The sequence below is a fragment of the Buteo buteo genome, chromosome 7, assembly GCF_964188355.1.
Source record: "Buteo buteo chromosome 7, bButBut1.hap1.1, whole genome shotgun sequence".
Classification (NCBI taxonomy): domain Eukaryota; kingdom Metazoa; phylum Chordata; class Aves; order Accipitriformes; family Accipitridae; genus Buteo; species Buteo buteo.
This window is the reverse complement of record NC_134177.1, coordinates 6,734,273-6,748,784: the sequence shown is the minus strand read 5'-3', so window position 1 is coordinate 6,748,784 and position 14,512 is coordinate 6,734,273. Positions and strand designations below refer to the sequence as shown.

The following is a 14,512-nucleotide window of genomic DNA, read 5'->3' as shown; positions in this document are numbered from 1 at the left end:
TGTTTTCTGCAGCCTCCAGGCAGTTCCAATGGGCATGTTGATACACATGATGTGCACAGAAATACAGAAAGAGTCTTTTAAAAAATAAATAAATTTATGCACAGAATGAAAATAAATAGAAAAAAGGATCAAAAGAATAGGACAGTACAGTTTCCTACTGCTTTCCAAGTACATGGATGTACACGGAAGCTGTGGGTCTGCTCCAGGACAGCCTCCCAGCTCTCATGGGGCAGGGGAGCATCTCTGCAGACACTCAGATGGGCAAAGCCCAGCGGAGCTGCCCCGCAGCCCCCCCAGCCTGCGCCCAGCAGAGGGGAGAAGGGCCCCAGCCCCGGGAGCACGCAGGGGAGGGGATGGATGCATCTGGTCCCGTCTCCAAGCCGCAGGTACCCGGGGCACTGCGTTATCCGGGGACAGTCCTCAGCCATCTTTCTGGAGAGAGGTCAGACCTCACATCTGGAGCTATCGCGGGGATCTGAAACCATTAAAGCATTTCACAAAGTACAGAAAAAACGTATACTGGCACTTCTATCCACAAAGGACAGACACCCGGATGACCTTGGAATAATAATCTGGAACATTAATGTGCACATTCATTTTCCAATCGGCAATTTCGTTATCTCTCTTACCTAGTCTATTCTGACACATGAGTTATTCGAGCAGCTCGTAAGAACACAGAATATCCCAAAAGAGAACTTCAGGAGAAGCTTAATTAAATAACTGATTATTCTTAATGTTTAATAAATAAATACATGCACATACACTTTCATGTGATGAGCTCCCAAGGGAAAATTTTGTAAAATAAGCATCAAGTGTTTATTTAACTCAGAGAAGCAATTAAATCATTAAGAAGAGCTCAAAGTAGGCATTATGCTGATTATCCCTTAATTGAATGCATTCACAGCAGTGACATACAAACTGCAACAAGTATGTTACGCACTGATTTTTTTTCTGACCTGGGCACACTGCACAACAGATCCACCATCTGATAAGTAATACATATCCAACAAAAAAGCTAATTTAATAGTGCCAGTTTGTAAATACTCTAGTTTTTCCCTGCCAGCATGGAGGTATCTACGATTACTGCTCCTAAGACCAATTTAGACACGCTTAAGTTTACTTAAATACAAATGGATGAAGCTATTTATTTTATCTACTTTTCATGTTAACGAGAATCTAATTGCAATACTCATCTACTCTTTTCATCTGCCCTAATTGCAGCCACTTGTGGACGCGGCAGTATCTGACCGCGTCTCCTGCGCTGCCTGTCCTCTCCCACCCTGCGGGGATTACAACCTCCAAGGCACCATCCGATGGAGCACGGAGGTTCCTGCGTGCCGAGGACAGGACTGGCACCCATTGGTAGGCAAACTGCAATCCTAGGAGCAACTTCGGTGCAAATCCAGTTCGCACTCTGAACATCGAAGAACCACCGGCGAGGAGTCCCAAACCTTCTGTTTTCCTCAGCTTGCAGACAGGGCTTCCAGCCGCACTTACCACATAGGAACACAGTCTGCAAAATTACACCGTGACCACAACCGAGTCGCTGAAAGGCAAGAGTTTGAGGACTTTTTCTACTCAACAGCAGTCGCATCTCCTGCGTCCCACGACAGGGGTAAACAGAGTAATTTTATAATTCCCTTGGCAGCGGCAGCAGAAGGCACCGCCGACAGGAACGCGCTCCGCTCCAACCACGCTGGAAGAGGAAAGCGGCTGCCAAAGCTTCTAGTCGCCAAGAAAATTACAATATGATAGTCTTAATTATACTAATTGCGTTTCCTGGTATTGAGGCAGGATTAATATAGTATTTCTTATGCTAGATTTCATAAACACAATCGGTTTCAGCTTAACTCTTCGTAATTGTATTTCACAGTTCTTGCAAACAATTAGCCACCAATTACCTTCATTCCATTTTGCAGATGACTGATAAACACTCCAAATATCAGAATTCTCCCTCAAGGGAGGCAAATTACTTCTAACTTGTTAAGTAATCTTAATGAACCCTCAGTGAAAATCCTGCAGGCAAATCACCCGACAGCACTTGCTTGCCATTTCCATGCTGTTACCAAAGGCTAGAAAAACTTCCCCCAAGAGGAGAGCCATGCTTGGGCCAGCTTTAGAGAGCTGAGTAACAGTCTTAAGGTGATGAAGTGACCAGATATAAACAGAAATACAAATATATATATATTTCTGTATATGTTTATACAGTTGTGTATATTTATATATATACTTTTATATATAAATAGATATATACACACACAGACATACATGCACACATACTGATTTTAGAAATTAAACATGTCTGAGTTAATGTAAGTTTCAAGGCAACAGGTGCTGGGAACTGGACTGGAAGGACCTTCTTATTTTCTCACTCCCCCCCTACTCGCCGTAGCCCCATCATCAAACTCAAAGGCTCTGCCTCACACGATTGAGAATGACAGGCATTGTGTTTCGGTCCCCTCTCCAGGCACGGCTCCAACATTCAAAACAATTCAGCTAGAAATATTCAAAAATGTTATGATGAGAGAATATTGCCTGCTGAGACAAAACTAGTATTCTATAATGTTACGCCAAGGTCATCTGTAGCAACCTAGCCAAGATGGCATTTGAAGAGACTGACCCTTAGCAGCAGCAGGCGTGATAATCAAAAATGTATGAGTTTCCAGGAGTTTTAGGCCAGATTTTTATCAATAATACAGTATAGCTTCACTTAACATGTACATCAATCCAAAGGTGATGTTTGGATAAACAAGACACAGGTAGCTATTGGCCACATGGTGATTTATGTACCTTTGCTTGAAAGCTGTATGGACAAAAGCCCTAGGTATTCTGAGCTAAAATGAAATGAAGACTATTGCTTGGCCAGCATTGGCAACAGTGAAGCCTTCCCATCACATAACAACAAGAATATATTTTGCTGACAAAGCCTTACACCAGGGTTTCTGCATGGGTTACTTGGCTTCCTTCTTCCATACCTGCAGGGTCACGAGCCCTTCACTTGCCAGGAGAAGGAAAAACAAACTTTGGTGATGAATAACTTGCAATACTTCACATGTACACTAAGTTAACGTTTTTCTGTGCTACTAAATATTTTTTGAAACCTCCTATGGAGGGTATCATCAGAGAATTAACAGCAACCCAGAGGAGAAGGCGCTGCTTCTGACAAGCCATCTACACTCAAATGTTCCCCCATCCCATCCCCAACAGAAACAAGAGGGATAAGCTTACAAAAAACCAGCAGCAAGAAAAAAAAAACAAACCAAAATAAAACAAAAAAAACCCCACACCACCAAAACTGTTGTTAATATAATCAAGTAGTCAAGAAGTTATAAGCAATAATCAAACACAGCTTATAAACAAAGCTTTTGCAGAACCCTACAGCTTTACGCTATAACACACAAGGGGTACATTAATAGAAAAATAAATTGCACAAATTATGACAGAAATTGGTCTTGTGCTGAACATTAAAAAAACCAAACAAAAACTCCATTCATCTCCAGGAGTAGCTTGATTTTTAAGTAGTATTTGATGCTGTCTGACCCATAAAGAAAGGAAAAAAATCAAAATTAAGTTTTGTGGTGTTTAAATGAGTAAACCACAGTGTAGGTTTATTTGTTTCTATTATATTGGCCTTAAACATTTTAGAGCACAAATTCAGATTCTAGATTTACTTTTTAGATAACTATGACTGATACTACTGGATGGCAGTCTACAGCCTTCAAGGTTGCCCAAGGTGATGCAATTTCAAACTGGATAACGTGGCCGAGTGGCTTTTTTCTTTCCTTTTTGTTTTGAAGCCAGTGATGCTTTCATCACAAAGCTGATTCAGCAATTTGCTTCTGTTAATAACATCTGTTCTTCAAACCTATATTAATGAAAATATTCACGATACGGAAAAAGACCTATTGATGTCACAGGCACAGAACCCACCATATTGCAGTGACTACAAGAAACGCTGGTGCAGAAGGAACAAACAAGACTCTTCAGGATATGATCACACATACTCTTTCTAAATATAGAAGAGGTTAGACTTTCAGAGTGTGGAAGCTACCCAACCCAAGAAATCTGACAAGAGCAGAATCAACAGCTGATTCAGACACAGCTTCCACCAACCACTACAGATTTCTTTATGATAAGAATAAATACAATTTAAAATTCAGCAAAACCAACAAACAACCCAATCTACATTCTTTACCATCAAGATATTTAAAGTCAGTTCATTATTATTACTTATCCAAGTTGAGATTTGTTTTAAAATTAGAAAAAACATAACAATAATAAAAGCCCTGTAACGATTGAAGTGACAATATGCTTCATCCACATCCCCAATCCACATCTCCTACCTTAGTTTCCCAATTAATTGATAGACAATCTGCCTTGCTGCCACAGATGTGAACATAATATATCATCAGCCTCCCTCAGAGAGGGAATTTCATCTGCAGTTCCCTAAGTGAAGTTCCAGGTACAAGTATTTGGAAATTGCTACCAAGCTTCTTTCCATCTCCCCCTTCATCCCTCAAATGGGCAACTCAAAAAAAAGTCTGCTCTTAGAGCATGCTGCTTAATGTCTGTTTTCCTGGGTTAACAGTCTGACTACATAGAAGGAAATGCCCGCCTTAGCCTTTTTATAAATAGCATCAAAATACGCGCTATGCCAATTGCAGGCAGTCACAATGGAGCATATGAAGTTAATAAAAGTTATAAAACTGGCAGAACCTGCTTCGTCAAGAACACCGTATTTCTTTCCTGCAAGGAAATAGTTCTTGATATGCTAAAATACAGAAAGTCTATCATTAGAGGCAGGAGGAACGCTGTTCTGTACAGCACAAAGTCTTCCCAGCCTCAGACACTTGTGTTTGAAGAACTCATCTGCCAAACATATATCTCAAGTCCTTCGAGGGCAGGGGAATCTGGGAAAAACCATGATCCAACAGAGATAACATCTTTTCCACTGGAAAGTCTGAACTAAAGAATAGGTTAAACACAACAAATTTAGAGTGCTCCAGCTCGAGGTTCTTCCTGAAAGTGATCTGAAGGTGTGAAGTCTATTCAGGTGGACAGCCAGCAACACGATGCACAAGCTTTGTAAAAGGACCCTGTGGCAGAACTGACCTGGAGGATTAATTGTTCCTCTCATTTGGATAATATATTCTCTTTAAACCAAGGTTAATGCCAATTGCCACACCAGTTACTTCTGGTTTTGGCAAGAGGAACAGGTAGGTCTTCAATTACCAGAATTCACTTTGCATCCTCTGAAGAGTGTCCCACTGCACGTCACACCAAATACAGGAGTTGCCAGATCCGGTATCCAAGACAAATCTCACACTAAAACAAAGCCAAGATACCTGTACATTTGCCATCTTTCTTGGTGCCCTACTCCCTACGTCCCTGTATTTTTTTCCTCTGCAGGAGACTGAAAAACTGGGTAAGACTTTTCTGATAAAGTTATACAAAGAGCTATTTCTGGTTGTAACAGCTCGTGCTAGCTTTATTTTGAAAATGCTACCTTTTATCTAACACTACAAATCACATTGCACCTACTGCATGTACAAAACAAACATGAACCAAAATCAAAGAAGATAAAGAATAAAAAGTATAGGAAAGCAAACATTTGCCTGTGAGGAGGAGTAATGGAATTTAATAAGGCTGATGAAATCATTTCTTGACTCGTCTGGCCAATGAATATAATTGCTTCAAATTAAGAAAGCTGAATATAATTGCTTTACTAACTTAGAACTATAGCTGCACTAATACACTTTAAAAAGACTAAAAGCACTGACTAATATGTTTGCAATGTCTGTAGTCCGAGTAGACTGGGTAAAGGATGTGGATCTTGGATTTTAAAATCCTGGCACCATCGATTGGAATGTACTGGGTCCACTCTTGGAGGATCATTTGCACTTGAACAGGACTGACACCGACAGCTCAAGCATTCCTGCAGATACCGATACACTCACATAGGTTCTTTGTGTTTTGGGGAGAGATCCACTGATAGCATGCTGGTATGAGTCACTGCCTTTCTAACTGCCCCTCAAATTAGTTTGAATGTACTGCACTTACTGATCCTTTCAGACACACATATATATACACACACATACACAAGTAAAATAAGGACAGACACAAACCCCAAATACAAGTCCTGCATATTTACAAAACCAAAAAAAGTTTGAAATTATAGCCCAAACCATATGTTCTAACATTTGTCTTTAAAGTCTGCTGTCCTAATTGTAGAGATAAATGCATTTCCCAGCAGCAGATTTTTAGGCATTCAGAAAAAAAAAATATCCAAAAATCTTCATTTTACTAAAGGACAAACTTCACGAACTACTCCTCTGCTCATTTACGTCTTATTCCGCTGTGAAGGAGGATGCCCCGTTTTTATATACTCGCAAAGGGGAATAGTTGGGAGTCTTAATTTATTTCTCGTCCTGCTGATGATTCAGCCCCTGCCCCTCTCCGCCGCCGAAGCTCCTCTGCCGGGAGGCCACGTCAGCAGGACGAGGAGCTGGCTGCCAGGTCACATCCCAGGCTGGCTGGAGCAGAGGCACGCCGTGGCACAGCCAGCACAGCCCTGCTTTCCCAGGGAAGAGGCTGCAGGGTCGGGAAAGGCTGTGGCTATCCCTCTGAGCACATGGGGGTGCAGACCGTTAGCAAGGGTCTCGCAAAATGCTTGGAGTTTCCACACTTCAAAGTGTTTCGGAAAAAGTTCCGGTTTCAGTGGTATTTCTCTCCCTTTCTCTCCTCACAGTGTGTACTGTAAAACATTCGAACTTTAGGACTTGGAAAGATTAAGCCAAATTAAAGTTATGTGTCAAGTTTCTTTTTTTTTTTCTTTCATCTTTTATCAGGGGAGTTAGGTTAAATAACAGCTACTAATTTACTATATTTTAATCAAAAGGGATTTTTAAAGGACTAGATGTTCTCTCCAGCAAACCTACCACTGCAGGTGCATCTTATTCAAGATTTAATCCACACACATGCAAAAAAACTTCCATGAATATTCTCAGCATTATCAGATCTAAAACGGAGAAGATAAGATTATTCACACAGTAAACAAAGCATTCTATTGCTTACTTTTGGCTTCTTACATGGTTTCCTACACTTTATTGTAGTCTGCTACAAACAAAACCAATGAGATGAAAGGAGAATGGTGCTACGATCTCACTGACAATAACAAGGGAAAAACCTACTCTGAGTTCGCATCCCTTTGCTCTCTCTTGTCTTAAAATGTTTCAACACAAGTGCCACAAAGGTATGGAAATATGAAAGTTAGTTATTGCACGCAGAAGGAATAAGTGATGCACAATCAGGACCTTAGTTTTCTAAGGTGACCAAACACTAAAAGGCCAAAAGGGCCCATATCTGAAATACAGGTAGAGTCTGCAAAAATAACACAGAGGATAAAAGGCTCCACTGCAAATTCTGATATTTTCTGGTTAATAATGGGGCAACAATGAGGAAATAAAATAACAATATCTGTTATGATTATATGGTTAGGTATTAACAACTGGTGGACTATAGCTATACCTTTGAAAAAACTATGGAGTGCACCATGGATAATATCCCAACAGGAGGGTCACGACTGAACCCAGGTCTGGGGACACGCCAGTGCTACAGAGCTGAGCTTGCCAACACACCGAAGCGACCAAAGGTAGAAGATGGTGACAATGCTTCTAAAGCATTGTCCAGAGTCAACCATATTGACTCTGTTGATGGAAGAAAAAAATATTTTGGCCAATACAGCAAAGGCTGGTCAGATAGAAATTACAAACAGCGACATGGGATTCTTCCAGATTAGAGCCCTCCACCACGGTTTTGTTCTGGAGGATGCTTGTGTGGATGATTTCTCGTTTGTCCATTAATAGAAAAAAACTTTAACACATCAAAAACTTACTTAAACGTGTTGATACGCCAAGAAGGCCAATGGATATTAGAGGCCTGACTTTTCCATCAAATATTAAACCTAAACACCAAGTACCACAAGTCAAGTAAGATTATGTAAATGATTAGTTAGAATTATGCTTTAAACATATTAGGGTGAAAAGGGTCCTTACTCTAAAAGAGAAAGAAATTGAGCCAAAATTTAACAAACAAAATGTAAGCAAAAACTGTTTAATACCAAAAGAAGGGCTGTATTTTAAAGCACCACCACACACAGACTGTTTTACTCCAAACCCTAAGGACCAGAACAATCCAAACTGAAACTGCATTTCCTACAGAAAGTTTTCCATACCACGTAACCAGTCTGCACATCAGCACATAGGTGGAAAGAACTGAAACACTTTGTAGAAAAAAAACAGAGACAAAATCAGAGCTCCCCCTGCATTTCACCCTTCCCTGACACAGCCACAGCACGTCCACCCCGTCCCACTCCCGTGCACGCTGGCAGACGTGCCCCAGGAGCCCTTCCTCCGTGGAGATCTCATGCCTGACCTCCTGCAGACACCCAACCACCCCCAGACAGCAGACAGACACGCGGGAGAGGACGTCGGTTCTTCCCGCGCTGCGGAGTTTTATCTTCTGACCAACGCAACGCTTCAAGGCGTATTTTGAGAACAGTCACAAGCTCGTTTCTTAAAACTTAACTGCGGACCGTATTCTGAGAGTTCAGCAGATGATTATGGAAAGAAAGCAGACACTATGGCACCCCTGCTGCTGCACCAGCCTGGCCCCCCCACAGCCCCCACCTCTCACCAGTCCCCAAGCAGCAGCTGCCCTGAAGTGCCCAATGTACCTTCTCCCCTCAGATTTCAAGAGCTGCCCTTCGATTAAAGTGTATTTCCAGCCTTCTGGAAACCTCTCCAAAGCAACACCATTTCAGGTGCTGCTACTCTTTCATCTCAGACTGAAAACAAGCCAGGTACACTGATGAGCAACCCATCGGCTGCCTATCCACCTGCAGAGCGATGGAGGGAGATGCTCGCAGCACTTGATGCAACAGGTAAGCTTGCAGCATATTAAAAAAAACACGTCAGCTACCTGAACTTGTATTTTTTTTTTTTTTTTTTTGGATCCATCTCCTTGGGCTTCCTTCATTCCCATTCTTTGATCCAACAACCATCGACTGCTTCCCTCGCATGTGCCCTTCGCTACTCTCATCTCGGTACCTCCATCCCCACCCAGTAACACGCCAGTTATCACTCATTTGCTTACATGATGTCCCATCTGTTTTCAACTCTTTCCTTCCCTCCAAGAAACTGACTCACTTCCTCATTTCCGATCTCATGCTAAAGGGGGGAAAAAAAAAATAAATTACTTTTTTTGGTTTGCTTAGACTAGACTGAATAACCTTATTTCACTGACACACACACTCTTCCTACATAAATCTACAGCTATTTAGCCTTTAGTATGATCCATTCCTTTACATTACCACACCAAGCCACACCCACCTACCAAATCAAGGGAATAATAATTCCAGGAAATCTTTCATTTGAGAAACCACTGCTAGATTTTTAGCATACTTCTGGCCTTACTCGAGTTACTCGCTTTTAGAGCCACAGAAAAAGCAGCACTGAAATTTAATTCATGCATTCTTTGTTTTACAAGGTAAGAACAAACAAGGGCCCTGTAGTGCTTCAAGTTCAGCATCGATGGCAAAACACCTGAAAATATCTCTTGAAACAAGCAGCAGTATTAGTAAACCATGTATGTTTATTATCCTGTTTTCATTTCAAAATGTAACCACCCAAAGGCAATTTAGGTTCTTGTCTACTACAGAGATACTCACCTTTACATGTAACTACAACCCCTCCATGCCATTGCACATCTGTATCTTGTCCTTGAAAACATCACAAAAGCCCATTTAATGCAGAGCCTTGTTCACCTGTGCAACACTAGAATTAAAGCATAATTTCTTTTCATTAGCGTATTTGTTCTCTTTGCACGCAGATTTTGTGCTTCACTATTCCAAACCTAGTGCTGTGACAATGAACAAAGACGAGAGGTAAGTTCGAGAGGGTATTTTCAACAGCATGGGCTAGACAGAATACACCCGGAGTTTCAATTTTTATCGTGCCAGGTGCTTTTCTGTTAGCTGTTCTTTCTGCTATCTTTGTTACAGGCTTTTCACATGCTACACATACATACAGAAAATTACAGAACAGAAAACTCAGCCTGGTTTGCTTGTGGCCAAAAATGAGACCCAGCTTGGGTATCATTTAGATGGACGGCAACAAAAAGTACATTTAGTAATAATTCAGCAATTCTGTGTGGATAGAACAGATAGTTATGCAGTCTGCATACACTGTACATATGTATTTTCAACATGTGGGTGACAAGCAACTTCAAGTGGCACCAGAATAATCATTTTGTCCATATTATTCATACCACAGAGCGCATGACAGCTTGGCATTATTGCCTTCCAGGATGAAAAAGCACTGAACAGATTCGTGGGTACAGCTCCACTGCCCCAAACTATGCACAAACTGCTGTACTTCTAAGGAATTTAGTACGTGATACCATTCCCATGCAGCAATAGAAGTTGCTATCAAAGATCTTTAGATACTGGCTAAAAACATCAGCCTTCAATCAGTCACTGGGGAAAGGCGAATTTCCTGAACACGTCAGATTCACCCGGAATCTATTTATTCTAAAATTCAGAAAGCAGAGTCATTGTTTTTCAAATACAGGGGGGCTGTTTCAGTTCCATTCTGTAGCTGATCAGATCCACGTTCTCCCTTTCTTCTGTATTTCATTTAGTGTGGTTACCCCAAAGCAGTAGCTAGAAGCAATCTCTTATATAAAGGGAATATAAGGTCTACAGTTAGAGCTGAACAAAGAAATGGGTGAGGATATGCCCTGCCCTTGTCTTTTCCTTGCAGAGCTAGCAACAGTCTAGTCCTGAGCTTGTGAAAAATTAAGTGGGAAAATGCATAAAGGAAATGAAGTATTTAAAGTATTGACATATTTATGAAGTATTTATTATCTGTCAAAACTACATAAAAAGAGCAGCTTTTAAAACACTGATGATACAGCACATATACACCTTTCATCGCTCAAAAATACTGAATTAAGATTCTAAATCTTTTAACCACCCACAGAGGTACAGTTCTGCAGTTAAAGCCCAAAACTTAGCCCGGCTGGTTGGCGGCACAGCACAAGTGGGGCTTTCCTCCCCTCCTCCCCAGGGATACCGTCATTTTCAGAGGAAGCATACTAATACTTCGTCATTAATACGCACATGGTTTAAAAAGAACAAAGACCGGTCATCCAGTCGCCCACAAATATTAAGGATGTACCTTATGTTTCCACTTTATAATGCAGGCCAGGTGGCCAGTCTCAATGTTCACCAAGCACTCAAGGGTTTAACAGGGGAGGTAGGCAGGAGAGCATTCCTGCCCAGCTCAGCTTCTAGCAACTATTAAAAAAAAAAAAAAAAAGATTTCTCTCAATTAATCCCCAACATCCTCTTTCTTTATTCCTTTATTTGGTTGTTGTTACAAAGGCTACAAGTGTCACATACCACAGTATCTCTTTTATTACGTGGGGTGGAGGAGGCAGACCCTTAGGAAGAACTCAAGTCCTGGCGAGAGCACCTGGACCCGCTCAGATGCTTCCCTTAAATAACCCGATGTGCAGACTGTGACATACAGACCTGTACTCAAGGGCTGGATTTCTCCAAAACACCAGATTTGTCGGTCTCTTTAAATCTGTCCTCTTAAGGAAACCACAGCCCCTCTTCAGCTGAACTTCTCCCAGCCACCGTCGTTTCCGTGAGCTGCTTAATCCAGCCCCCCCACCATGATCTATGGGGCTTATAAATCAGTGGCTTAAACAAGTCACCTCTGGCTACATGCAAATAGAAAACAGGAATGAAGGGAGCACTTGCTCTAACACAGCACACATTCAATTAAAAGTACGCATTTACTCCAGTTTTATAGTATTTTAGGGGGGTAGTTTCTCAGTTGGAGGGGGAGGTGTTTATTTTTAAAGTTTTCACTGAGTATCCTACTGATGAAACCCTGAGGAACTGGAAAAAGTTTTTGTATTTAGGATTTCTCCACTATTCCAAAACATCGGCGACCTTCAAATGTGCATCTATTCTTTCTGGTTTTAAACAGTGATTACTCAATTAGTGGCTAATTACACTTCAGGGTGTTTAAAGCGGAGGATATTCCACAGAGGTTTTCCTCAAACAAATGTCTTTCTTCCAACCTTGAGAAGACAAATGAAGATCCACTAAGTCTTCTTTTTCTCTGCTGTTTTCGCATCAGTCCTCTTACACACATTATCCCCACCCATCCCCAGACAGACCATAGCTGTGGAGGTTCACAGGACATCCAAAACAGGCTCCAGGAACACAAACTGAAGATTTGCACTGCCAAAAAGAGACTGTCATGCTGCCTTAACATAGTGCTATAATTATTCCATAGCTTGCTAATCATAGTGCAATGTGGGAGCAAAAGAAAATGCATCATTATTGTCTGAGTGCTGCCCCACATGCAGGGAATACATTAACCTTTAAACGTGCAGATTACTCTATCACTGGAAAAAAAAAAAAAAAAAAAAAGAGATTATGAGTTCTGTGGAGCAAGGGGGTGTGTAATTTCCAAAAACACTGCACACAAAATAAGCCTGTCTTTTACAATAACCTCAGAGCACAGGAAAAACAGAACTGTCACAAATCGTAATCTTAGTATATTTGCTGACTGATTACAGTTTCTTCCACAATAGGTCACTATTAAGTTCCACAATTGCACTGTGAACACAGCTTCACCAAAAGAAAAAAAAAAGCAGCAATAATACAGTCACGTGCTCTTCTGTGTTTGAAGCATGTACTTATTTCAGCAATAAAAATATTTCACAATAAAGTAGGAGTTGAAGCTTTAGTATGAAAAGAGTATCAGAATTTTCAAACTGAACTTAAAGAGGGTATACAAATAAACGCGTGTGCTTTGGCGGTCAATACTGCAGCTCTACCAAAAAAACAGGAGACAATCTTGTGCTACAAACTCTAAATTAGTTTTATGAAAGACTGCTGACGAGTACCAAACAAGCCCCATTGGCACAAACATGTTACATTACTGGGAATACAGAACCAGAATGTTTCAAGTTGCATTCATTTAAATACACTGTCTGAACAACACTTTGAGCATGAAAAAATTATAAATAAATGGTGTCATAATTATATTTGTAATGGAAATTTTTAATGTATTAACCAATATAAAGCATTCACTTCAAATAAAAGGAGTAGCCAGCTTTATTCCTCTGTTAATTGCCACGTGGACCAATTTCTTACCACATGGCATGTTGGCTATAAATCTTAACAAGCAGTTTTAAATTGCTGCTATTATTGCTCATCAAGACCAAATAATCCCGGATGGTGTTCAGGGAAGCTTCTGTAACGTCTATCTCAAACAACTATTAATTCATCATTTCCATGGGGATGAAATTTCAAGCGACAACGACCAACTCCTCCACTGTTTAAACTGAGGGCCCACAAAAAAGATACAAAGCGACTGCAAGATGGGAAATTTCAAATAGTTCAAAGGACAAACTCTTCCCAATGGGAGTGGGGCAGCACTGAACCGTTTGCCCAGGGAACAGCCTCTATACTCAGAGAGCTTCACAACTCAGGAGGTGGCGGACAACCCAATCCACCTCTGACACTATCCCTGCTTTCAGCAGAAGACTGGATAGTATGACCTTCAGGGGTCCCTTCTAATCCGAATTCTAATAAAAAGCATAGCTATCCTTGAGCAGTATGATTTCAGTATTTGATGCAGTCTAAGAAACAGTCTTTCTTGAGCAGATTTCAAATTCACAGTCAAAATACAGGGGCAATTCACTAGCTAAATATTTATTATTAAACTGACTTTTCCCCCCCCTATTGCTACTACTTTTTTAGGAAAGGATTTTGAATTAATAGCCCACTGAGATTGCTGCTTAATGGTATAAACTCTGGAAAGGATGGGGGAGGCAACACCACCTACTTCCCTTCTCAAAAAAAAAAAGATAATGGCATAAACTCAAAAAATATCACTTAAAACAGTATTAGCAGTACAGCTACACAAAGTCTATTCCCTTTAAATTTTTATTTAGTCTTCCCTTATTTACTGTAGACGACTTTGTGTCTAGGGAAATATCTGCTTCACTTCAAAGCTCTATTTGCCACTAGCTAGAAACCCTCTTCACAGTACTTAGTATACAATCTGAAAGATCTTTTGTTGCTTCTCTCTTCAGACCTGTTAAACGATTTTTTGTGGGCTCTCTCTTATAAAAAAACACAAGCACCATTTATCATATTTGCACAATTTTACCAAGAGGTAAAACAGTAGTCAAAAGACTACTTACATGCTTTTGTTCGATACTACATAATTAACTGGCTCTGCTTCTAAAGAACCAATTTAAAATTCTGCTCAAACCCAATCTGACTTCTCCAAGCACTCTGTAATGTCTGTAATTCTCTGCTCATTTTCTATCCCTCCAGACGCTTGTATGAAAACAAAATAGTTTTTCCATAGATATCCACTTAATTTGTTACTAAGTTTTCAACATAACTTGGGATCTCTCA

At 40.6% G+C, this 14,512-nt stretch overlaps 1 protein-coding gene across 2 annotated transcripts in view; it reads right to left on the bottom strand.

Annotated features, from left to right (window-relative positions):
* FNDC3B (fibronectin type III domain containing 3B) overlaps positions 1-14,512 on the bottom strand; it is a 210,522-nt gene that overhangs the window by 146,548 nt on the left and 49,462 nt on the right. The gene's annotated exons all lie outside the window — the stretch shown is intronic.